Below are 6,000 nucleotides of genomic sequence, written 5' to 3' on the forward strand. Positions count from 1 at the left end.
GGATTAATAATGTGTCTCAAATATCTTCATTAGTGCAAGATAACAAGAAGCATGTTAAAGCAAGTGTCAACGAAGATGATCGTAACTCTGAATTTATTCCAGAAATTAGTAGAGAGAGCGCATTTTCAGCCTCCACACGTTTACCTGTGCCTTTCATACAAAAGCCTCATACCATCCAGATTGTCACTAATACAAATGCCCTATCTCCATGTGACTTACCTAACCACCCATCACCAATATCGGTTAGACAAACAGAACAGATTTTGGTAAATCAACCTGCTGTTTTAAAAAAGTTGAGCATTTTTAATTGGCATTCACATAGCAGCTACACTCAAGTAAATGGCCCCATTGAGGACTTTGCTACTACAACTACATCTACTTCTCAGAACCACATTGTATCCCCATTACAGAGCACTTATTCTGGACTGATGGTGGAGCCTTCTAAATTTCCAGTCAGGCATAGCGATATGTCAGGCCATGACAATCCTTTTCCTAACCTGCAAGAGACAGGCAACTCGTGGTTCTCAGTGCCAACAAGCACTTACACATCTGCTTCCTCTCTTTCAAGTCAACTCATCAACAATCACCATTATATGGAAACCATGCTAATTAAAACTGACCTACCAAATACGTGTCAGATTATGGAGCCTAAGGAAGATTGAACGTTACTTTGGGAGATGTCAACAAATACCTACCATTCCTGTATTTGAACAATAAATTTACATGTTCATCTTCATAGTTTCATTTTCAATTTTTAAACAAAGAAGAGAAAATGAGGCTTTAGTTCATTGGTTTACTATTTTACTGCATGGTATTCCAAACTCTTCAGTTCAAGAAAGCATTCGTTATGCATCCTAGGTAAATGACACCTGATATAATATTTGTAAGCAAGAAAATGAGAAGCAAGGGAAAAGAGGTAATGGATGTAAAGTGATTTCTGAAATCATCCCTGCTGAAATGAAGGGGTGTCTAAATTAGGATGGTATGGGTGAAGAAAGAGATGCAAATAAAATTAGATAAATAAAAATACACAGTATGATCTTCAGCACATTCACATATTATATTCTATTAGTTACTGGTAGAGTCTTAAAGATTAGACAGCAGATTGTTTTCATTATAGAAATTAATTTTGTCCCTGAAAATATAGATATTGTAGTACATCCAAAATCATGATCACAATTATACCATCACTGTGATAGAAAAGATAGCATGATATAATCAGTGACTGGCCCATGGTCAGCACAAGTTATGTACTTTACAAGTGGTATTCTATAGGGTCATTTTTGCGCTGCTGTCCTTAAGCCATGTCTCTATTTCCTGACACCAAGATTCCACCCTATAATTTCAAATGCATGTTTAGATGTTGCTTATCTGTCCCCATAGAGACAGAATAAATTCCTGGTCATTACTGCAGCACATCAGCATGGTTACAAAGTTCTTGGAAGACATGATATCTGTTTTCCTTAGTCATTTCATTATCTTTCTCTTCTGAAGCTACAATCACAAATTATTTTCAGTCATGCTAAGCCCTCGGAGAGGGCAATGACACCACGCTCCAGTACTCTTGCCTGGAAAATCCTATGGTCAGAGGAGCCAGGTAGGCTGCAGTCCATGGGGTCGCTAAGAGTCGGACACGACTCAGCGACTTCACTTTCACTTTTCACTTTCATGCATTGGAGAAGAAAATGGCAACCCACTCCAGTGTTCTTGCCTGGAGAATCCCAGGGATGTGGGGGCCTGTTGGGCTGCCGTCTATGGGGTCGCCTAGAGTCAAACACAACTGAAGTGACTTACCTAACCTTACCTTACCTTATGCTAAGCCCCTTCTAACAACTTTGTCTCAACTATTTCTTGCGGTTGGAAGGAACTACTGTTTGCCCTCCTACGAAGGAGAGTACAGATATCTTCAATGTGTTTTGGGTCTACCCTCTTTATGTATCTTTCACAACAGCTGAAACATAGAGCCTGAAAATGACACATTTTAAGTGCTTACTGAATTATCAATAAAGAAATGTAATAACCAATCAAATGCTCTACACATTACTCAACAACATTCTATAACCTGCACTACTGTCATAATTCACCTTTCCTATTGACTGAGAAAATTTTCCAAGTTGATAAATATTTATTTTATTTACATGGATGTAAGAATTCTCAGGAGGCATGTATTCCGATGTTTGGAAGAATATTCCACGTTTTGATGTGACTTTTTGTGTGTGTGTCGTTTTGTTGTGTCAGTCAAAGTCTTTGGCATAGTCAAATAAGAGTAGCTGCTTTCCTGGAGTTCTCTTGCCTTTTGGAGGACCCAACGGGTGTTGACAATTGAATCTCGGGTTCCTCTGCCCTTTATAAATCCAGCTTGAACATCTGGGAGCTCATGGTTCACATTCTGTTGAAGCCTGGCTTGGGGAATTCTGAGCAGTTCTGGGCAAGTGTGTCAGACATGTGCAATTAAGTGGTAGTTTGGACATTCTTTGGATTGCCTTTCTTTGTGGTTGGAATGAAAACTGACCATTTCCAGTCCTCTGGCCACTGCTGAGTCTCCCAAATTTGCTGGCATATGGAGGGCAGCACATTCATATCATCATCTTTTAGAATTTGAAATATCTCAACTGAATTCCATCACCTCCACAAGCTTTGTTTGTCGTTATGCTTCCTAAGTCCCACTAGACTTCACATTCCAGGACATCGGGTCCTCAGGTGAACGATCACACCATCGTGCTTAACTGGGTCATGAAGATCTTTTGTGCACATTTCATCCATGTATTCTTCCCACCTCTTCTTAATAGTTTCTGTTTTGGCTACATCCATACCATTTCTGTCCTTTATTGTGCCCATGATTGCATGACATTTTCCCTTGGTATCTGTGATTTTCTTGAAGAGATCAGTAGACTTTCCAGTTCTATTGATTTGCTTTATTTATTGACATTGATAACTGAGGGTGGTTTTACCTCTCCTTGCAATTCTTTGGGGATCTTCATCCAAATGTGTATAATTTTCTTTTCTTTTCTTTTTATGTGCTATCCAGATTTATTATTATATAAATACAGATTGAGAGGAAGCAGTTAACATTTATTTTCTATTTGAACACATGTTCCAAATTGATTAAAACAATGAATCAAAATATTTTGCATTTTAAAATAAAATAAAAACATTTATAGGTGTTGCAAAATTGTCCTTTAACATGGCTGGCAGGAAGAATGATGAAAACATTCCAGAAATAGTGTCAATAGTTACACAACACTGTGAATGTTCATTTTTCCCTCTAAGGTTTGCTTTATTTTATTTTATTTTTTAATTTTACAATATCATATTAGTTTTGCCATATATCAAAATGAATCTTCCACAGGTATACATGTGTTCCCCATCCTGAAACCTCCTCCCTCCTCCATCCCCATACCATCCCTCTGGGTCATCCCAGTGCACCAGCCCCAAGCATCCAGTATTGTGCATGGAACCTGGACTGGTGACTCATTTCATATATGATATTATACATGTTTCAATGCCATTCTCCCAAATCATCCCACCCTCTCCCTCTCCCACAGAGTCCAAAAGACAGTTATATACATCTGTGTCTCTTTTGCTGTCTCCTCTCAGTGAACTCCGGGAATTGGTGGTGGACAGAGAGGCCTGCCATGCTACAATTCATGGGGTCACAAAGAGTCGGACACGACTGAGTGACTGATCTGATCTGATCTGATACAGGGTTATTGTTTTCTTTTTCCCCTTTTTGTTTAGCTTCGCTCCTCTTCTCAGCTCTTTGTGAGGCCTCGTAACTTTACCATTTTTCATTTCTTTTTCATGTGGATGGTCTTGATCACTTTTTCCTATACGATATCACTAACCTCCATCCATAGGTCTTCAGGCACTCATCTGTCAGATAGAATCCCCTGCATCTATTTATCAATTCCACTGTCTAATCATAAGGGTTTTGATTTTACATGTGTAAAATATATTATTCCCTATTTCTTATAGGGAAATCTTCACCCAGATTTTTATCAAAGAAATACAGAAAACTCTATATGGTATTCAGGATATACATGAAATATAGCTGTTTGATGTTTGCGGTTTAGCTCAGATCTTAATTTCTGAATGACGGGAAATTCTCTTTCATGTGTACAAATCTGGAAAATATTTCACATGTGAACAATTGAGAATTTATATTTCATATGAGAACATTTCTCCCCAGATTGTCAAATGGGAAATACACAGAATTCCGAATCTCATATCAGAATACCTTCCAAACATTCTTGATGAAAAGATAGAGAATTTCAGAGCCCAAGCATGAAAATCTGTGGGAAAATTCTATATTTCTTGTAGGAAAATTAACACAGGTTTTTCAAATGTGAAATAGACAGTATTCAATATTTCATGAAGGAAAGACCTCACAAATATTTTCAAATGACAAATATGAAAAAATTCATGTTTCATGTGACCATGTGTGGATATGTGAAACAGACATTTTTGTATTTCCTGTCAAAGAATCTGCATCCATATTTTCATAACTCTAATGTAAAAAAATTCCACATTTTCTGCAGAATATTTCGTGTCCGTACATTCATGTATGATGTACAGAGAATTCGTACTTTATGTTGGAAAATCTTTCTCCAGATTTGTATATGTGAATAATGGAGAATTTCATGTTTCACACCCTGAAATCTTTATCTAGGTTTTCATATGTGAAACTGAGAATTTCATCTTTTATGTAGGACTATCTCATTTCAGATGTCTATATTTGAAACAGATAATACTTTCATCAAGAGGCACCTTAATTATTATATTTCTTCTGTCATTTTGGTGTTGTCACTGGGATAACTAAGGTTATTCATATCTCCCACATAAATTCGGTTTCTAACTTGAGATTCATCTAGATTTTTATTTTTTCATGGTGTTCTCTGCACAGAAGTTAAATAATCAGGACAACAATATATAGCTTTGACTTGTTCCTTTCCCAATTTTGAATTAGTTCATTGTCCCCTGTCCAATTCTAACTGCTGCACCTTTACTAGCATACACGATTCCCAGGAGACATATAAGGTATTCTTGTATTCTTATCTCTAAGAATTTTACAAAATTATGTTTCTTTCTTTCTTTATTTCTTTTTTTTGGTTTGTGTGTGATCCACAGTGTCCAAGTCATTAGCAGAGACAGTTAAGCAGATATAGATGATTGTATGCTATCTCCTTGCTTATTCTGTGATACAAACATCAATTCATGTGTACCTCTTATAATTAAATAACTAACTACACATTCCTGTTTTGTTTTGTTTTTTTTTTTTTTCAATTTTATTTTTTGGTCATTGCTGTCGTTTTCTCTCTTTTTTCAAGTAGTCAAGTACCAACTGGTAATTTCCTATGAACTTGCCGTCTTATTATACAATAATTAAATTATGCCCATGGAAGTCTCACCTTTGATATCTACTGAATGGAATTGCGCTTTGAGATCTGAAGTTAGACATTTGTACGCTGGGAAAATGTCAGGAACGTTCAAAAAATAGCTAGAGATATTCAAGTGCTGCCTTTTTGAGCCCAATTTTGCTATTATATTTTATGTGGAAAGTTCTGCATTTCTTCATGCTGATGACAATTCCTCATTAAGAGAAATTTCCAAGGGGGAAAGAAAAAAAGACAACACAATATGCTTGATTGCATATTGAAAGTCAAAGTAGTACCAGTTACGTGTGTACGTAAGCAATGTCCCATCAAACAGATTGATTCATGGCAACTAATGTTTCATGTTTTTCTGTCAAGGAAAAAATAATAATTGAGCTTTCCAGGAAAAACTGAGAAGTTCCAAGAAGGCAGAAATGTAGGCAGATGTGAAATGCAACTCTCTCAATAAATGGATCACAAATAATACTTCTGCAAGGGCAATAGTTCTCCCACAGCATCAAATAGCAGAATGCCCTGCTCACCAGAGTGTCCCATGTGGGTTCCAGACATACCTGAGTGAAAAGGAATTAAGAAGGGATTTAGAGGGATCCTGGGAGAGGACTGCTGT

Source organism: Bos taurus, chromosome Y (assembly GCF_002263795.3).
Source record: "Bos taurus isolate L1 Dominette 01449 registration number 42190680 breed Hereford chromosome Y, ARS-UCD2.0, whole genome shotgun sequence".
NCBI lineage: Eukaryota > Metazoa > Chordata > Mammalia > Artiodactyla > Bovidae > Bos > Bos taurus.